Raw genomic sequence first — 21,951 nt, 5'->3', positions numbered from 1 at the left:
ACTGCCATCTCTCTATAAATGCTGGTATATTAAATAGTAGGATTCGACTCTAAACTCATTCAACAAATGCCTCCGAGGTGCCAGACTCTGTTCTAGAAGCTGGGAATACAGCCTTCAACGAGACAGACAGAATTCCCTTCCTGAGAGAGCTTACATGCTAGTGAGAAAGACAGACAATAAAAAGATAGATAACTAACTCTACAGTGTGTTAGGTGATAAATGCTGTGCAGACAAAGCAGAAAAGGGAATTAAGCAGAGAGTTCTGGAAGAAAAAGATGGTCAGGGAAGATATATTTGAGTCTTTACTCAACTATATTGAAGGATACTTGAGCAAAGACTTGAAAGGGTGAGAGAGCCAGAGATTCAGATATTTAGGCAACAGCACGTGCAAAGGCCCTGAGGCAGAGGCATTCTGAGTATTTGAGGAGCCTTGAGGATCCAGTGGAGGAAGTGAGAAAAAGGCAACTGGACTGACTGGGGCATCTTCCTACACCTCAGTCTCCTCACCTATATAAAGGTGCAACTTTCCCAGGTGCCTGGGGACCAGGATGCCTCATGCCTGTTTTCCACTGCCCTCTCCCCTGGGATCTCAGTCTTACTCTGTCTGAGTAAAACAGATCTCACATAAAAGCCAAGGGGCAGTTTACTGGGAAGCCAAGGCAGGGCCTGGCAGGATAGAGGACAGAGCAGGCAGGGGAGTGAGAGCGTAGGGTGCGGTCTGGGGAAAGAGAAGCAGGGGACCATTCTCACATTCTCTGGACACGACTTGTGGGCCAGGAGAAAGAGGGGAAGGAGAGGATAAGCAGGAGGCCAAGTCAGCTTCCTCATTCCCCAGGGCTCCCATATTGGTTAGGGAAGGAAGAGACTGGATGAGGAAATCAATGAGGAGAAGGAGTCTCACCCCTGAAAAGCGGGCACTTGTCCCTCCTCACCCCAACAGAAGAGGGGAGCCTGGATCCCTCAAAGACAGGGCTGCTAATGGTGTCTCTCAAACTCCAACTATGCCCTCAACTCTGAAATTGCACTATGGCTTTCTTCTGCCCATGTCTACCCAGATGCCTCCACTGCCTGCCCACCGGTGGCCAAGGCATCTGCAAACTTCCAACCCAACCCCCACTCCCAAGGTGGGACCTGGTCAGCTGCGCCCAGGCACAGCCAGCCCTGGGCTGGAGAAACGGCTGTCATTTCCTGGGGCTTGACCCTCAGGGTGCAGCAAACCTCTGGCTTTTAGAGACACCCCAAGGGAGGGACTAAGAGGAGAAGGGAGTCTCAACAGAAGGTGGGCAAGCACTGAGAATCATCTTGGCTCTGTTCCCCTCACTCTTCTTAGTTCTCCAATAGAGAAACTAAGAGACTGGGTTGTGTACAGAGGGGCCAAGACATAGAAAGAGACAGGAGCAATGGACAAGTGACATGAGAATCAGAGGGAGAGAGAGAAGGAGAGACAGCAAGGTGGGGACAAAAACAGAGCTGGAATAAGAAGAGAACCCAAGACAGAGAGAGAGAGAGGCAGAAAAATAGACACATACAGAGGCAGGGGGTGATACGAAGAGACAGAGAGGGAGTGACAGGCAGAGACAGGAAGAGAGAAGGACAGGAAAAAGTGTTGAGCGAAGTAATGAGAAGGAGGCAGAGAACAGAGAGACACAGACAGGAATTCTGGGCCCAGAAAGGGCTGTCGGCCGGGCATGGTGGCTCACATGGGAGGCTGATGTGGGCAGATCGCTTGAGCCCAGGAGTTCAAGACCAGCTTGGGCAACATGGCAAAACCCCATCTCTACAAAAAAAAAAAAAAAAGAAAAAGAAAAAAAATAGCCATGCACAGTGCTGCGCCCCTGTAGTCCCAGTTACTCAGGAGGCTGAGGTGGGAGGATCAATTGAGCCAAAGATTTCGAGGATGTAGTGAGCCAAGATCGCTCCACTGCACTCCAGCCTGGGCGACAGAGCAAGACCCTGTCTCAAAACAAAAACAGAGTGCTGTGTCTCTCTGCCATTGCACCCTCTCATCTGCTTGCTGAAGCTACAAAAGACATAGGACTGAGGTCCTCCCCCACCAGTCTCCCAGCAGGGCCTCTTGGAGAAGACCTCCCAATCCAAACATCATTTGTCACCCCACAGCCCATCTAGGAAGATCCCATCAGCTACCCTCTCCCAAACCTCATCCCCACCATGCCTGCCCTGGACTTGCTCCCCAACCAGTGGGTGCCAGGGGAAGGGGGTGCACCCTGGGAGGCAGGCAATAGGGGATGTATTCTCTGCAGAGATTCTTAACACAGTAATAAAACGGAGTCTCTTGGATTTTTAACTCACAGATAACATTGCGTGTTTTTATCATGTACGCCAAGATGTTTTAAAGAACATATACATCCTCCCGAGTAGCTGGGACTACAGGCGCCCGCCACCACGCCCGGCTACTTTTTTTGTATTTTTGGTAGAGAGGGGGTTTCACTGTGTTAGCCAGGATGGTCTCAATCTCCTGACCTCGTGATCCACCCGCCTTGGCCTTCCAAAGCGCTGGGATTACAGGCGTGAGCCACCATGCCTGGCCTACATTTTTCAAGAATACAACACATCATTATTAACTATAGTCACCCCACTGTACAATAGATCTCTTGAAATTTATTCCTCCTATCTAACTGTAATTATGTATCCTTTTACCGACATTTCCCCATCTTCCCTCCCTCTAACCACTCCAGCCTGGTAACCACCAGCCTCTTTTTGTGATCACCAGGTACTGGCAATTCTAAACACTGCCAATGATTAAAATACTCTTCCCCAAAAATATTCTTTTGTTGGTAAAATGCTTACAAGTGCTGTGATTAGATTACTGTTGAGTTTTAATACATATTTAATATGTGTGTATATAATATATTTTTGAATAGCCCTTTTTGATTCCTTATTCCTTAATGAACACTGAATTCTCCCAGGAGGTTAATACTGAGCCCTTTCGGTTGTACAGTTTGCCGCCACACATGGGGACTCAGCTACGTGTTCATTTCCAGAGTGTTCCAACATTCAGAATCATTCAAGCTCTCTGCAGGAGTGGTTTACGTCTCCAACTCCCGAGACACTACATATTCCTGTGTTTAAAGAGAAGCTTCTAATAAACAGTGAGAGCACAGTGATGGTAAAGCAAAGAAACAGAACTTGAGTTCCTTCAATTCTGTCATTCTATGGGGCCACATGGAATTTTTACTTGTGTATAAATTTTTAAAACAGTAATGCAGAATGCAAACTGCAAGGTGAACCATCTTTTGTTTGGAAGTGCCAGTTTTAGCTCACACAAGAACTATTTCACAGGACGTGAATCATATCTTTAACATTAAAATTAATTGTTTTTAATTGTTGCTTGTTATAAAATGAAAGAAGGAATCAAGGAAACAGAAATTGTAATGCTATTGTTTGTTATTGTGACAGACAAATAAGTAGGCATATGTTTCTCCCCTTTTTCAAAACATATGTTGCTGTAATTACAAACTATTAATCCCTTACTTTCTAAATTTTGTATTATAATATTTTATTTATTTTTATTTATATTACTGGCATGGTTTATGTAGGAAGTTCAATAAAAAAACATTTTCCTGAGTTTCTTTTCTGGTCATTATTATTATTGGTTTCACTTCATGATTAGTACTGAAAATAATTGTGTTAAATAGAAGAGGGAGACTGTTTAAAAGCTGATCCACTCCGTGCAAAGACATCAAAATGACACAATGGACTTTGGGGACTCAGGGGGAATGGGTAGGAAGGGGGTGAGGGATAAAAGACTATAAACTGAGTGCAGTGTATACCGCTCAGGTGATGGGCGCACCAAAATCTCACAGATCACCACTAAAGAACTCACTCATGTAACCAAACACCACCTGTTCCCCAATAACCTATGGAAATTTAAAAAAAATTAAAAATAAATAAAATAAATAAAAGACCTGGAGATAACTAGCTAGGCCCTTTGGCCCTTCCACTCTTTCGCCACGTGAGGACGTAGCCTTCCTTCCCTCTAGAGCGTGCAGCAATAAGGCACCAACTCGGAAGCAGATACTGGGCCCTCCAGACACCAAACTGCCAACATCTTGATCTTGAGCTTCCAGCCTCCAGCACCGTGAGAAATAAATTCCTATTCTTTACAAATTACCCATATCAGATATTTTATTATAGCAGCACTAAAGGACTAATACAATAATTACCTGCTTTTTACAAATTAAAAAAAAAATGTTGATCCATTGCAGATGTCAAATGCACCATTGTTCAATCTGACTCTCCTAGCTGAGGGCAAAGGCTTTGTTTGCACTTGTAGGCTAGGACCATAGTCCAAATAGTGCCTGAAACATAACAGATGTTCAATAAATATTTTTTGAGTGAATTGATCCACCAAATCCCAAGGTTTTCCCCAGGCATGGCCATCCCCTAGACCTGCCCCACCTTCCAAATCTTAAATTCCAGCATCTCAGCACCTGGTGTAGTCTGATTTTTACCAATCCCTCTGACTCTCTCCATCCTTTACACACACTCCTCCAAAGTTCCATTTGAGCAGACAGACCGCCCTCCATTAGTTCCATAAGTCAGAAACCTGGGACTAATCCTCGACACCTCCTTCTCTATTTGTACCTCTGTTACCAGAAAGGGGTCCCGATCCAGACCCTAAGAGAGGGCTCTTGGATCTCCCACAAGAAAGAATTTGAGTCAAGCCCATGAAGTGAGAATAAATTTATTAAGAAAGTAAAGGAATAAAGAATGCTACTCCAGAGACAGAGCAGTGGCTTCAGCTGCTCAGCTGCTTGTATTTATTATTACTTCTTGATTATATACTAAACAAGAGGTGGATTATTCATGAGTTTTCCGGGAAAGAGGTGGGTAATTCCCAGAACGGAGGGTTCCTCCCCTTTTTAGACTATATAGGGTAACTTCCTGATGTTGCCATGGCATTTGTAAACTGTCATGGTGCTGGTGGGAGTGTCTTTTAGCACGCTAATGTATTATAATTAGCACATAACGAGCAGTGAGAATGACCAGAGGTCACTCTCATTGCCATCTTGGTTTTGGTGGGTTTTGGCCAGCTTCTTTACTGCATCCTGTTTTATCAGCAAGGTCTTTATGACCCATACCTTGTGCCAACCTCCTATCTCATCCTGTGACTTAGAATGCCTAACCTCCTCGGAATGCAGCCCAGTAGGTCTCAGTCTTATTTTATCCAGCCCCTATTCAAGATGGAGTCTTTCTGGTTCAAACATCTCTGACTCCTCCAAATCTAACTCCATATCCCACTGATTCTGCCTCATAAACATTATTTGCATTCACCTTATTCTTCTCACCTCCACCATCATCACCCTAGTCCAAGGCACCATTATCCCCAGGCTGGAAAACTGCAATAGCCTCCTAACTGGTCTCCACCCCTCCACATTTCCCGACCCCTAACAATATAGTCTCTCCACCGAAGCCAAAAAAGTCTTAAAATAGAAATTTAATTTCAATACTCCCATTCTTTAAAACCTTCAGTGGCTTTCCATTGCTCATAGAATGAGGCCTAAACTCTAGAACAAAGTCCACACTATCCTGCGATGAGGACCCCACCTATCTGTCTCGCCTCCTTTCTTACTATCCTCCTTCTTGCTTATTAAAGTCCAGCCATGCTGGCCTTTCTCCCATTCTTAGAAGCACCTTGCTCCTTTTAGTTTAATCTTTTAATATATGTTTATTGAGGCAGACCATATACTGGACACTGGTATGGATATATAGAAATGAACAAAAGAGACAAAATTGTTGCCCTCATGAAGCCTATCTTTTAGTGAGGGAATACATCATAAACAAAGCACTCTGCAACACAAAATCAGGGCGTGAACAAGTGATGCCAAGAAGCATCAATCAGGGAAAGGGGACACAGAATGCTAAGGGGTGCTGTGCTCGCTAGAGTGCTGGAAAGGGATCTTTGAGCACAGAGTGAGCCATCAGATTATCCAGAGGAAGGGCTTTCTAGGCAAAGAAAACAGTCAATGCAAAGACTTAGGCAGGAAAGTGCTGAAGACGGGTCTGAAGAACAGCAAATAACCTCAGGGCTATTTTGTCCTGAGGTAACACTTTTCCCATCCCTAACTTTTGCCTATTAAATTTCCAAACCGCCTTTAAATGTCAGATCAAAGTTCATTTCTTCCAAGCAGCCTTTTCTGAACCACTTCCCACACCCCCAGCCTAGATCAAATCCAAACCCTCATAGGCCCCTGTTCTCTTCCTTCATAGCCCTAAACACTATTTAGCTTGTGTATGTGGGTAACTGTTTAATTCACACTCTTTACTAGACTAGCTGGATCAACTCAACACCATGCTACCTTGAGCACTGGCCTCTCTCCCCTGGGCAAGGGCAAGAAGAGACACTGACATTTCTTGCTCTCTGATTGACCACTTGGAACATGGTTCAGTATCACTGATCAGGCTACAGCTTTATTTAGTGTAATCTCACCTTCCTGAGACTACTGCCTCGTTTCCTTAATTGAACTTGGGTGTCTTGTCATCACTCAAGGTGGGTATCTACCTTCTCAAGATGTTGATTTATTCCATCAAATGTTATATCACTCAAGGTGGGGCTCTGCCTTCTCAAGATGTTGATTTATTTCATCAAATGTTAATTTTCCATAGTTCCACTCTCAGAGATTGTTATGAAATAGCAGTCTCCTTATATGCCCCACCCATACCCCTTTATAAAAGAAATTACTTCACTCAGACCCCTGCTGCCCAGCTTCCACGCTTTCTTACCTGACCATCCCTTTTATCTACCATATTTGATTGGTTCAGAGGGTGGACACCTGACCAAAACCCAGAACCATAATCTGGTTATGTCCAAAAGCAGCCACTGCTTCCCAGCCAAAATTTTGGAACTCCACCCACTCCTCCTCCTGTTCTTGGATTGACTTGAGGGTTCTCTTCTCTCTATGGGCATTCTTAAAATCCATGGCCCTGGCCAAAGACTGTGTGGCCTGGCTTTAAAAAGAAAAAAAAAAAAAGGCTGGATCAACTTTTAATCTTTTTTCTTAAGAATATGACCCAAGGAAAAAAGAATTTTCCAGTTAGTAGCTAAGGAAGAATTTAAAAGCGTATCTTAAGTTAGGACAATGGCAAATCAAGGTCAAAAGCAATAGAAAATTATATGGAAAGAGAAGAAATAGACATGGAGTGCGAGTATCTGATATACCTTAGAATCAGAGCAGGAGGGGGGTTCTGCTGCTGGAAGAACCCAGAACCACCTTAAATCGAAAGCAGCCACTGCTTTCCATCCTGTGAAGCCCAGCCCAGCTACTCTTCCTGTTCTCAGATTGTCTTGGGAGTTCCCATCTCTCCATGTGCATTCTTAAAATAACCACCTTTGCTTGAATCAATGTAAAGGAGTCTGTGTTCTTTCATTCAATAACATTTATTGAACACTTACTACACACATTTATGTTGTTCTAGGTGCCAGGGATACAGCAATGAACAAATCAGCAGCAATCCCCACTCTCCTGTGGCTTGCATTTTGGTGGGGAAGACATAAAATAAATAAATAAAGTAATATGTCAGATTGTGATTAAGAGCTATTTTAAAAATGAAAACTAGATAAGGAGCTCACGATAGTGAAAACATGCTTTGACTTCTGGAACTATGGCCAAGATATTTTGAGAAGCTCTTCTGCTCAAGCATAATTGTATACTGCACATAACACAGTTTTAACCACATTATTAGGCTCCGGAGAGATGGGGTAAATCTCCAAGGGGCTGGAAGAAAGAGGCCACGAACCATGAGTAATAATGAACTGTGAGGCTTCAGGGAGAGATGCAACCTAGAAACAAGCCTTGAGCCAGCACAGCACAGTATGAGACCCGAGCCTGACTCTAATATTTAGCCAGGAATTCTAAAGAGGGCTAAAAAGATTTCCAGTTGATCATGCCCTGTGGTGCCTGGCAGAGATAAATATAAATCTTCTCTGGAAGAAAGCATCCTCAATTTATTGACCCAGATTTTCCATACATTAAGATCAACCATATATAAACTCACATCCAGTGATCACCAAACACACAAGGAAACAAAGCACCATGAATAAGTACAGAATCAACAAACAATAGATTTAATCCTCCCCTCATGCCAAGACTTCAGATACTGGAATTGTGAGGCATAGAATAGAAAACAACTTTATATGAAATGCTTAAAGGCATGCAGGACAGAATCACAAAAATGAGCCACAATGAGACTACAAAAAACAACACCACCATCAGGCAGATTTTTAAGAATTGCTAGGGAGGGCAAAGAATCATCTTACAGAGGGAAGATCAAGGGAGTTTCTCTGATAAGTTAGTATTTGAGCAGAGATGGAAGATGTGAGGAAATGACTGCGCAGACCTCTGGAGGTAGAGCGTTCCAGGCAGAAAGAACGACCAGTGCAAACAGGAGTGTGCTTAATGTGCTCAGTAAACAGAGGAGGGTGCTCTAAGGTCAACTGAGGGAAGGGAGGGATTTAGGCAAAGGGGTGACAGAAATGAAGAGGCTAGACCATGCCAGGCTTGTGGATGATGACAAGGGCTTTATATTTTGTTGCAACTGAGATGAGGAGTCACTGGAGGAATTGAGCAGAGGAATGACATGATTCACTCTTTGTTTTTAAAAGATCACACAGTCACCTGAGCTCAGGAGTTCAAGACCAGCCTGGCCAACATGATGAAACCAGATCTCTACTAAAATGCAAAAATTAGCTGGGCATGGTGGTGGGCACCTGTAATCCCAGCTACTTGGGAGGCTGAGACAGAAGAATCACTTGAACCCAGGAGGCAGAGGTGGCAGTGAGCCAAGATCATGCCACTGCACTCCAGCCTGGTGACAGAGTGAGATTCCATCTAAAAAAAAAAAAAAAAAAAAAAAAAACTTTTTAAACTGTTGGTTACTAGACTTAGTCCCTGCATGATGAAATAATCTGTACCACAAATCCCTGCAACATGAGTTTACCTACATAACAACCCTGCACTTGTACCCCTGAACCTAAAATAAAAGTTTAAAAATTAAGTAAAAACCTAAAGTTTTTTGTTTTTTTTTTTTTTTTTGAGATGGAGTCTCGCTCTGTCGCCCAGGCTGGAGTGCAGTGGCGCGATCTCGGCTCACTGCAAGCTCCGCCTCCTGGGTTCACGCCATTCTCCTGCCTCAGCCTCTCCGAGTAGCTGGGACTACAGGCGCCCGCCACCACGCCCAGCTAATTTTTTTTGTATTTTTAGTAGAGACGGGGTTTCACCGTGGTCTCGATCTCCTGACCTCGTGATCCGCCCGCCTCGGCCTCCCAAAGTGCTGGGATTACAAGCGTGAGCCACCGCGCCCGGCCTTAAAGTTTTATTTATTGAAGAAGCTGGATTTAAAGCTTTGGTTTGAGTCTGAGTTCTACAAATATGTCAGCTCCTAATAACGGCTTGGAGCTCACCAACAGAAATGGCATCATCCCCATGACAGTGAACTCATGGGCTAGGGATGGTTATGATTCAATCCACTGGGGCAGCAGGATGCTAAGGGGTCACAGGGTGCTGTGGTGGGCCTGAGCAGAGTCACTCACCTCAGCAGGCGGGGCTTCTCCCAGGTGGGGATTAGTGAGGTCAAAGCAACATCAAGGCAGGAAGGAAGCATGCGGTGGACTGTACTCGAGTCACATGAAGCTCCCCCTCTTCCTAGCACGGTATTGCTACGAACAGTGTTCTGGGGCATCTAACGTGCTCCTCTCTCATGGTCTCAGTTTGCCCGTATATTAATTGCCAGAGACGATCATGTGATGTTGAGCTTCCTTTAAAATCCGAATCTTCTTTAAACTATAGTTTCAGATGAGAGAGGTGTTCCATGCAGGTTTCAGCATGATATGAAATGAACGCTGAGGCTGATCTGTAATGATGAGAAAGTGAGGGATCCAGCACGCTGGGAAGTCTATGAAGGAGGCTTGAGTGTGTTTCTGTAACCCAGGTAGGGAATAAGTGTAACAAAGGGAGTTGAAGATAAACAGCATTTCTTAGGGGGACTAGGAATATGCTCTTGGGAGGGTGGTTATGAAAGCAATGAAGAAATGAATGGAGCTAAGGGTACATGATCAGGCACTAGGAGGGAGCATGAGAGAGCCAAACAGTCACTTTCTGTTGAAAAACATGAGCATAAGAGGCATCTAAGAAGGATTTGTAGAGGTCTTCTATGTCATATTCCAGGTAAAAATCTGCAACAAAATCTACATTATTCTTCAAAAAAAAAAAAAAAAGAAAGAAAGAAATGAGAAGAGATCTTTGCGGTTGTGAGGATGAGATGAATCCAGAAGAGCCTGAAAAGGGGACGCCAATGAAGTAGAAAAGCCAGAGGGACTGATGACCCAGAAGCCAAGCCAAGAAAGTGTTTCAAGACAGAGGCGTGCTCAGCAGGAGCAAGTGCTGCTGAGAACCACCAGCCTCTGAGACTGGCCATGGGATGTAACAACACACAGCTCATCGGTGACCTTGACAAACGCTGTTTCAGTGGAGACTCCGGGACTGAAGTGAGCCAGGAGAGAAAGAGAGGAGAGGAAGTATAGGTGACTCGTGAAGAGTTTTGCTGTGAAAAGAAGGAGGAAAATGGGATGAAAAATGAAGAAAGATATGAAGGTCAAGGTCTGTTCCTGGCAACCAAAAAGGGACTTGCCTTGAGTAGAAGGTAATTAATCTCCAAACCACGAGGCTCCCTGACTTGATACGTGTGCACTGAGTGCAGGGCTCTAATCATCTTGTTGCCACCTTTGGGAACAGGGTGGAATGTGGTCACCAAGGCAATAGGAAGCTCCCTAATTCCCACCTCATGATTCCTAGCAGGACTCAAAAGTCCCAAGCTGCTGAAGTGACTTGGAAATCTAATTGGAGTACAGCTCTGCATCGGAATTAGAGCCAGAGCAAGCCTCACCCCTCATTACCCTTTGTGATCAGGGCAGGGAAAACGCTGCTCAAAAGACGTGTGTAATTGATCAAGTGAAGTAATGTGGGGGGATTGCCATCTGGGGAGAGGAATAATTTTATTATTTCATAGCTCTCCTGGCAGCCCAGCGTGCAGACAGACAGGAGGTGTGTGGTGGCAAACACAATCCAAGCTACTCCCTCAAGGATTGACAAAGCAAAGGACCAACCTTGAAGATTTCTAGTAAATATTTGCAGTCACTGAAAACATCTGCTGATTTCTCTTCCACAGACCCAGGAAGAGGGAAACCAGAACAGACACAAGGATTGGGCATCCCTTAGGTACTGTGCTGGGGGTCATCGCTATGCTGGGTACTCTTAAAACATTTTGCCATTTGGGCTGGGCACGGTGGCTCACACTGGTAATCCCGGCACTTTGGGAGGCCGAGGCAGATGGATCACCTGAGGTCAGGAGTTCAAGACCAGCCTGGCCAACATGGTGAAACCCTGTCTCTATCAAAATACAAAAATTAGCTGGGCATGATGGTGGGTGCCTGTAATCCAAGCTACTTAGGAGGCTGAGGTATGAGAATTGCTTGAACCCGGGAGGTGGAGGTTGCAGTGAGCCGAGATCACACCATTGCACTCCAGCCTGGGCAACAGAGCAAGACTCCATCTCCAAACAAACAAACAAACAAACAAAAAACATTTTGTCATTTAACACATACCACCACCACCCAAACTCTATGCCGAGAGTTTAATTCTCATCTTAGATTTGGCTCATTAGTCAATGGCTGCCAATAATAGGTAGCAGTTATTGTGAACTCAGAACATGCAGGTGCTGGGTTAATGCCTTGCATTATTTTATTCATCCACACAAAAATTCAGAGGGGTAAGAAGTGTTATAATCTCCATTTTACAGATGAGCAAACGGAGGTACAAACAGGCTTGCCCAAAGTCACACAGGCAAAGAAGCTGCCTCAAAGTGACTTGGTATAGAGCAAAGTTTCCATGGCTCCTAAACAGCAGAGCTTGCATTTAAACCCAGAGAGCTCTGACTTCAAAACTTACGGTCCCACACTGTGCTACCTCCTGCCATTTATCCCTGCCTGACTCTTTTCCCACAACTGGCTGACCCTGAGAGGCTTAACTCATGTGATAACTGAGCATGTGAGCCTGTGTACAGCAAAGCCCTTGACCCCTGCCGTCTTCAGCCCTGAATCACATTTCTGGTGGGGCAGTAGGAGGATGTGGGAATCTGTGCCATCCCCAGGGAGCTGCAGCAAGCTCACCCTCTCAGTCTGCCAGCCCAAGGATGCCCTGAGCCTCTGCAGTTGCCCTTGTCTTCAGTGCATTGTGTCTTTCCCAAGCAGCACACAGGACTGAGGATGACTTGCTAGCCAAGAGAAGATTTTTGTTAAGTTTTCAGGAAATAACCCAGCAAAATGAACTTGACTTGCAGCTCAAGAACTTGGGGAAAAAATTCCCAGTTGCACCTCTTACTTGAGGTTCTTGGATAAACTGCTTCACCTGTGATGTTAGCTTCTTTATCTTAAAATGGAGATAACAGCCCTAATACCACAGATGTTCAGATGGGATTAAGTAAGGTCAGCCCCTAGTTCCATACCTGGAATATGGATAGGACTCCACAGCGAACGTCAGTCCCTTGTCTCTTCCTCTAACATGAAAGTTGTTCTACGTGCTTTGTAAGGCTAATGTGAGCATGAAATGATGCAATCCAAAGTGGCAAATTTTAGACACTCAGTAAGTGTTATTTAAAGTCAAATATCTGAAAATGATTGACTATATGTTGCCACCATGAAGCCTCAGCCTGTGCACATGAATCGGGGTGACTGCAAGGAAAGAATCCAGCCCGTGGTGTATGGCCAGGCCTCATCCAAGCCCATGATCTTGGGTCCTGGCTGGACTTTGCTACCTTTCATCATAGAGGCTCTGAAGGACCTGGCTCTAAGGAAAGGACTCAGCATGCACAGTGAAGCCAAAGTGATCTTTCTAGAAAGCAAAGCTAAAAACTCTTCAATGGCTCCCTGTGGCCCTGAAGATCAAGTTCAAATCTTTGAACGTATTTTACAAGCCCTTGTGATCTGGCCTGTGTCCATTTCCAGCCTCATCCTCTGTTGCACTCCCTCTCCTTGTCTACACTCCAAGCACTCCTGAGTTTCTTTCAGGTCCTCAAGGCCTGGGTTCATCCCCTTATCCTACATGAAGGCAGAAAGTTCAGGTCCATGCTTCCTTTGCTCATTAGTATATTCCCAGTGCCTAGCACAGCACCTGGCACATAGTAGTGAGTGAGCATATTACTTTTACAAGCAAAAAAACATGTTATTATTTGGGCCACCAAATGTGAGAGAGTGAGAAATGTCATTTTCTCCAGGTACCCCACCATCCTGCTCGGTCTAGTAAGCCAGTGCAGGGTTCCGAACACCACTTCTATGAACAGAGCAGTTCTGACCCCAGCCAGGCCTCATGGCATGGGAGGAGGTAAAGGAAGAAGGCTTAACACAGACTAAATACAGACAGACTAGTGTCCATAAGGCTTAGAGCACAGCTGTCTCCAGTGCCAGAGAGCATGTGTGCACGTGGATATGTGCTCTCTCTCTCTCTCTGTCTCACACAAACATACACACATAGAGATTTATTTACACGCCTATACACAGCACCATGTCTGTATGTGAGCATACATGTGTCTCTCTGTAACATCTCTGATACAGGGTAAATCTCTGTGTATGTGTAATGATATGAGTAGGCCTGCTGCATTTTAAAAATCTCCCTTAAATGCTTCCAACTTTTCCTCGAAGTCCCTTCTCTCTTGTGCCATCACTTGGCTCTTTTGCTTTCCCCTAGCCCCACCAATGTCCCTCTCCTCTATAGCTCAGAGTAATTCAGCCCGTTTCCTAGATTCACATGCCTCATTCAATCTCTTTGCTCAGCAAAAGTTCTGCAGTTAATAGGACCTACCTTCTTTAGAAGGCAGTTTTGCTACAATCTATTTTACTTAAGGGTAATCCCAGGAGTCTCACCCAATCCCCAGCTCCAGCCATTTATCAAAGTAGCACTTCCAAGAATATCTATCATTTGGTCCAAGAATCTTCCATTCCAGCTGCTTAGAGGATAACATGAAAGATAAGACTTCCCCTTTAGAGTACAAACCCATGCATAAGACCAAAGCGGGGTCCTCCCTCATCCAGCAGTACTGTAGGTGATGCAGCTTACATGGGTCTGAGCATGGGAAGAGGAAGGAACTTCATGCTGAGTGAGCATGTATGTTTGCCCAGCTTAATCCTTGATGATTTATGACACTGTCTTATTTCATCCACACAACATTATTCCTAGGCTTAGAGAAAGAGACTGAGGGTCAAGAAGGGTAAGTAACTTGTTCAAGGTCACAGAGCATGAGAGGCAGACCCGGGACTTGAACCAGATCTGGCAGACTCCTGGGATAATGCTATTTTCCCTGCACCAGGATGCCTCGTCTCAGTATATCTAAATGCACTGAGGTCAATATTGCATGAGGAGTCTTCAATGTGTACAAAATATGTAAGTCAGGCTGGGTGTGTTGGCTCACAGCTATAATCCCAGCATTTTGGGAGGATGAGGCAGGTATATGACATGCGCTCAGGAGTTCAAGACCAGCCCGGTCAACATGGTAAAACCCCATCTCTACAAAAGAATACAAAAATTAGCCAGATATGGTGGTGCATGCCTGTGGTCCCAGCTACTGGGGAGGCTGAGGCTGGAGAATCACTTGAACCCAGAAGGAGAGGTTACAGTGAGCCAAGATTGTGCCACTGCACTCCAGCCTGGGTGACAGAGATCCTGTCTCAAATAAATAAATAAATATTTACATTTTTTAAAAAAATAAAATATGTAAGTCATTTTTGGAGAGAGAGAGACAGGTAAAGAGAAGGAAGGTTTTGGGGTATGATCCATAAGGAGACAGATCACAGTATGTTGGAGCTGAGCAGGGCCTCAAATTATTCTGTCTGACTACCTCATTTTACACAGAGGGAAATTGAGGTCCTAAGAAAAGTGGCTTGCCCGTGGCCACACAGTGAATTACTGCCAAGTCAGACCAGATCTCTGGTCTGATAATAACCTGGCCTACCTCCTTTGACTACATTTTCCTGCTGTTCCTGCCTATAATTCCCATCTTATTCTAGTGTTGACTTGTGTTGAAGTCCCCAGCGCCTTTCAGAACTTGAGGTCAAAATTGTGTCTGTCCCAGCCAGGAAAAACCGCGGCAGGGGCTCTTTCCTGGCAGCCCCCACAGTTCTTGCCTGCTGTGGCCATCCACTAAATGGCTGAAAGACCCACCTGAAAAGTCATATCTGCTGCAGCCTCTGATCCACTCAGTAGCTAAGATCATGGCTGATGCTACGGATGATAAGTCTTGGTCGACATCCTATTTTGAGACGCAGGCACCACTTTTCGCTTTCCACTGAAAAAGCCTGGAGTGTTTCCCATCCTGGCATTCAAATCTTTCCCACAGGATGGGGCAGACCTAAGACTGCTCATAGAAGGTCTGGGGATGGGATGGATCTTCCTACAGGCCAACTCTGGAGCCAGCCCAGACCTCTCCATCTCCAATGCAGCGCAGCACTCCCAAAAGCCCAAGACCACGTGCAAGAAGATATGCCTTTGGCTCAATATGTAAAAACTCTCCAGCAATAAATTTAAGCAATTCCATTTGGGGCTCTCACAATTTCCTCCACTCAGACAAACTGCTTTTGATTTTGAACGTTCCTGAAGAAAATTGGCCAATTGCTTACCTCAACTGTCAAGGCCATTACGCTGAGCCTGGCGCCTGGACACAAATACAACCTGGGGATTTCTTTAAGTCGGATCCTTGCCAAACTGACCACTAGAACAGGGGTCCAGCCTAGAGGGTCTGCGGACATTGACCCCTTAGAAATGCATTAGAACTCCCACAGAAGAGAATAGGGTTAGCTGGGGCCAGAGCAGGGCTCTGGGGAACTAGGAATAAGGAAATGTAATGTGTAGTTTGATGCTTCAGATTGGCAATTACATCCTAAATCCAAGGGGGCAAGGTGACCTCCAGCTACCTTGAAATGTCTTCAGCAGTCAAATAGACCTACTAGAGAAGGCATAGGTGGGATCAGAGTCTGGTAATGACAACATCTGACAATGACAATAGCAGCTCTATTTATTGAACACTTCTATATGCCAGGTGTTGTGCTGGGCATTTGACACGCCCCACTGAAGCCAATCCAAGCTCCGTACCATGTTCCTTGGATCAGCGCCTGGTACGTGGTAAGCATTATACAAGGGCTAGCAACTGTTGTTGTCATTCTCATTGTTAACAAAGGGCACCCAGTGAACTCCCAAACCAATCCTCACCAGCCCAGAATAGACAAACTGATCCTATAAGTTCCTAAGTCACCCCAGTATCAGAGATGTCCTTGGTTGTAGGCACTGACCATTTGAATTGTCTCCAGTCTGGACAAGGAGCTGATTGGTCTGCTGTGTGATCTCCAGTTCCCTGACTCTGACATATGATGCTTTCTGAGTACTTCACTCCCTGGGAGTCCAGGCAGGCTGGTTCAGAGATGACTCACATCCAGGCACCTGCTCCAACAGGGGGGCTTCCCCCACCCTCACCCCACAGCAGGAAAGGTTTCACCTGACACTTCAGGGAAAAGGAAGAAGGAATTTACTTTTTACAATCAAAGCAGAGTTGTGGTGAGCAACCCCTGACTCCCACATTGCCATGACAACACCTAGAAGGCATCCTTGGCTGAGAGCCGAGGCCCAGACAGCCCTTTGTTCGTGCTGTGAGGCTGAGTGGCTGTCTCAGGTGAACAGGTTCTGGGAAGCCTTCTCCAGGCTAAGGAGAAAGGAGCAAGCAAGGACGCTGTAAACTAATCAATCCCCCTTCACAGGGTTGGCCTGGTGGGGTTTGGGAGGCGACACCTGAAGGTTAGAAGCAGGTCTCCTTTTTGAAATGTGCCTTAATCAGGAATTCTGAGCTCCATTTTACCTCTTTGCCTCCCGAGGGCACCTGCTGCTGCTTTTCTGTCTAGACCCTGGCAGCCTCCAGAATGGGTCTTGAAGTATTGATTTGACCCCTCAATACCGAAAGAGGATCGTAGTCACAAGAATACACTGAGTGCCTATTATTTCCTAGCACTTGGGCCAGACACTGGGAATACAACGATTAAAGAAATGGGGCCGGGCCCAGTGGCTCACGCCTGTAATCCCAGCACTTTGGAAGGCCAAGGCGGGCAGATTACCTAAGATTAGGAGTTCGAGACCAGCCTGGCCAACATGGTGAAACCCCATCTCTACAAACAACAACAACAAAAAATTAGCTGGGCCTTGTGGCGTGTGCCTGTAATCTCAGCTACTTGGGAGGCTGGGGCCGGAGAATCGCTTGAACTCGGGAGGCAGAGCTTGCAGTGAACTAAGATGGTGCCATTGCACTCCAACCGGGACGACAGAGGGAGACTCTGTCTCAAAAATAAAAAAGAAAGAAAGAAAAGAAATGGAGCATGCCCAGGTTCCTTAGAAAACAGAGCTTGAGGCCAAAACTGACACCAGAGACTTCATCCTAGGAAACAGTAGAGAGGAGTAGATAAAAGGGGGGATAGAGGCCAGGCGTGGTGGCTCATGCCTGTAATCCCAGCATTTTGGAAGGCCAAGGAGGACTATCACAAGGTCAGGAGTTCGAGACCAGCCTGGCCAACATAGTGAAACCCCATTTCTACTAAAAATACAAAAAATTAGCCAGGCGTGATGGTGGGTGCCTGTAATCCTAGCTACTCAGGAGGCTGAGGCAGGAGAATAGCTTGAACCCGGAAGGCGGAGGTTGCAGCGAGCCAAGGTCGTGCCACTGCACACCAGCCTGGGCGACAGTGCAAGACTCCATCAAAAAAAAAAAAAAAAAAAAAAAAGGAATGGATTAATCAAATCTAGCCCAATGCATTAGAGACATAGAGATATTATTATATATGCAATGATATGGAGAAAATTGTATTCACAGAACTCTTCTCAGGGAGAATATTCTCTCTGTGCTTGGAAAAGAAGATTCTGCTAAGCCAATTGTAGAGGTAAAGCCTCAAAGCACATGCTTGAGAAATAATAGATGGCCTGCTGCCTTGTAAGGGAGGCTCAGTCTGGTTCACTGCAGTCCTTTTGCATTGCTCAGTGGGCTATGCAAGTTTGGGGGAGAGCTGAACTGTTCAGGACAGAAGAGAAGGGACTGGAATGACTCAGACTGTTCCATTCCTCCTCCACAAGGGGCCTTATCACTACAAGTTTCAGTACCACTCACATTTAATCTTTGTATTGCTTTAGACATGAAGGGTCTCAGGCAAAATCTAATTCCTTTTCTGAATTGGGATTCTGATTTGGTGCCTGATTCTCATACTTTCCACAATTTGGGCTCAAGGCTAGTGCAATAACCCAACCACAAAGGCACCTGATAAACTTGTCATTGTCAGCCTGGAGAAACGACAGACCACTACATGGAACGACTTTCTAAATGTCAGAACCACCCCAAGAAAGAGTAGGCTGACTTTACAGGTGATGAGCTCCCTGCCACTGGAAAGGTTCAAACAAAAGCTGGATAACTACCTGGTGGAGAGGTTGTAGAGGGAAGTCATCCGTGAAGATCTTTCCCAGTCCTGTGTCGGTGATTCTGTGCTCTCTTTTAGCCTCTCCACTTAGGAAGGGCTCCCCCTGCCGAAGCTTCGTGTGCCCTCACCACTCTGAGTATCCGTTTCTTTGGCAGAAAATAGTCTGCCAAATGGCAGCATAAGTCTGCTTTCTCTCTATTTTCCTGTGTATGTTTTCCCTCCCAAGTGGCAGGCAATACCTCCCTTGTTCTTTCTGCTCCAAACACAAGTAGGGTTTAGTTTTTTTTGTTTTTTTTGTTTTTTTTGTTTTTACGAAAGCTTGTTATCCTCCAAGAAATAAATAAAGATGTAAGTAAGCAGAAAAGGCAGGAATCCAGGCATCTGCAGTTCCCTCCTCAGGATTTTGTTTCCTGGGGAAATGCCCAGTGGGGATCACTCTAGGGCTGTCCCCAAAGATGTATTATAATAAACCACGGCGAGAATAAAGCTTCTGTGTCTCTGCCCTGGTAGCAAAGGCAGACCTACTGCTAAGAAGAGAGATCTTCCTGGCAGAGGAGAGCAATGATATAGCCAGGCTACCCACTCAGAGGAGAACCAAGTGTCTTCAACCCTGCTACTATAAGGGATTTAGAACATTTCAAAACTTGTGTAACTTCTCACAAGTTAGTTAGATGTATTATCTCCTCTAGATTTTCCAGTAGGGATTAGTACTAAAATGTAAATGCCCTACTTACTTGTTTAAAGGGACTAGAAAGCAAAGAGCCAGGAAGGCAGTGTCTCACTTGAAGGCTAATCTTGGTGGAGAGAATCCCAAGGGATAGAGTGACAGCTCAAAGACAAACCCTACAGAATGAACTTCAGCGTTCAAGACTCGGATTCCTGAATGCAGCATTTGTGAGGAGTGGAATCTCAGACACCTTCTGTTGTATCCACCAAGTCCTTCTTTTCTCTGAAGTGTTCATGACACACTGGGGGTGGCCCCCAGGCAGCCATGTCTACACCCCGTAACTCCATCCCCTGGTCATAAATGATTGGACCAGAGAAGAACACTTGACCAGGATGGCCCAAGTCATTTGAACTGAGGGACAGGGCTGGGAGCTGATTACTGAGCCATGCTATTAGCAGTGCTCTTGGGCCAACTAACAGCAGCAGCAGCAGGAGGAGGAGCAGGAGGAGCAGGAGCAGCAGCAGCAGCAGTATCACCTGGGAAAGTGTTAGAAATGCAAATTCCTAGGCAGGGCACGGTGTCTCATGCCTGTAACCCCAGCACTTTGGGAGGCCGAGGCGGGCGGATCACGAGGTCAAGAGATCAAGACCATCTTGGCCAACAAGGTGAAACCCCATCTCTACTGAAAATACAAATATTAGCTGGGTGCGGTGGCATGTGCCTGTAGTCCCAGCTACTCAGGAAGCCAAGGCAGGAGAATCACTTGAACCCATGAGTTGGAGGTTGCAGTGAGCCAAGATCAACTGCACTTCAGCCTGGCAACAAAGCAAGACTCTGTCTCAAAAAAAAAAAAAAAAAAAAAAAAGCAAATTCCTGCTAGAGGTGGGGCCCAGGAGCCCTCCTGGTGATTCTGATGCTACTAAAGTTAAAGAAGCTTTGCCCTAGAGGGAAGGAAGTCTATGAACACCTACTGCTAAGTTCCTCCCTCAGCTAGGTTATTCAACTGTTTCTTTGAATTCCATGAGACACTAGAATATATTTCTAATAAATCAAATATAATATACCTTAAACTACTTCCAATTGGTTTCTATTACTTGCAACCAAGAGAACCTTAACTAATACAGCTCATTGAGCCTGAGGTAACAGAAGTAGACTGCTCCATCCCCCAAGTCACCACCAGCCTCTCTTCATGCTGGGCCTCAAAGAAAGGAGGGCCACAGCCAGGTCACCTCCCGCTCCTCTGGTGACAATCACCCTAATCCCTCCTTTCACTCCTTTCCCCCCTGCAGTTCTTTGGGTTTGCCCTTGTATTAATTTGTTTTTCAGCTCACTTTTTAAATTGACAAATAATAATTGTTTCTATTTATAGGGTACAACGTGATGTTTCAATGCATGTATATATAGTGAAATTATCAAATCAGGCTAATTAACATATCCATCCCCTCACATACTCATTATTTCTTTGTAGTGAGAACACCTGAAATCCAGTCTTTTAGCAATTTTGAAATACACATTATTATTAACTCTAGCCAGCATGCTGTACAATAGATCAGATAACTTACTCCTCCTAAATGAAACTTTGTACCCTTTGATCAGTATTTCCCCTCTCCCCAGATCCTTTACTTACCATATCAACCTATAAGCTAACAAGTTGCTATAATGCCTTGATTCTTCCCCCTTTGGTCAGTGCTATATATAACTACCCCCTCTGTCTCCATAGCAGAGGTATCCACCCCCCTCTTTCCCAAGGATACATTTCTCCTCCATTTCCTTTGAGGGAGGTAGAAAGCTTCTCACAGTAGCAACCAGGATTACATGATTAGTATAGACACCATTCAGACACCAACCAAAGCTGCCTGGCTCTAAAACCCATATTCATTCCACTGTACCACTGTGTTTCACCTGCAAACCATCTCCTTAAGCCCACGTGCCCCTGAGTGAGGAGGGAGCAGCTGAGCTGAGAACCTCCCCACCAACCCCCCATCCAAACTGAGTGAGTTATGCATCACTTGAGACCAGGATACATTTGAGAGACAGGTCATTCGGGCAATTTGGTTGTTGTGCAGACATCACAGAGAATATTTACACAAACCTAGATGATACAGCCTACTACACACCCAGGCTATATGGTACAACCTGTTGCTCTCAGGCTAAAACCTGCACAGCGTGTTAGTGCATTGAATACTGTAGGCAACTGTAACACGATGGCAAGTAAACATAGCAAAGATACAGTAAAAAGATGGTATTATCATCTTTCGGGACACGTGATCCAACATTGACCAAAATGTCATTAAGCGATTTATGACTATACTGTGCTCTGCAAAGCAACAGATTTTACCCTTCATTTTACTACCTTGTTTTATAGGTATGTGTGTGTGCACGCATGTGTGTGTGTTAACAAGTTCAGTTCCAAACAGCTGTAAGTCTGCTTGTTTGCAACTGCAAAGAACCTCGTGAAGGTTAAGCTTGTAATCCCCAGGCCCATTTCCACGAGATAGACGAGTGAGTTGATGCTTCACATAATATATGTTGCTCTGATGTGTTTTTTTTCCAAAACAGCCCTAGTTCTCCCACTTTTAAAATCTGTTAAGGCAAGTAAATCTCCTCCTTAAAGCTCTCTACAGAGAAAGTCTGAGCAGCTACAGTGTCAACATCTCTTTGACCTTGTATGGACTTTAGGGGCCCTGAGCCTGAAAAATCATTTATGGCTTGCAACAAGCAACAGTTCACCACGGCCTTTAAGTTCTCAAACAGACTCCTACCCCTTCCTGAACTC

This window comes from Symphalangus syndactylus, chromosome 12 (genome assembly GCF_028878055.3).
Source record: "Symphalangus syndactylus isolate Jambi chromosome 12, NHGRI_mSymSyn1-v2.1_pri, whole genome shotgun sequence".
Lineage (NCBI taxonomy): Eukaryota > Metazoa > Chordata > Mammalia > Primates > Hylobatidae > Symphalangus > Symphalangus syndactylus.
Note: the sequence above shows the minus strand (reverse complement) of the source record.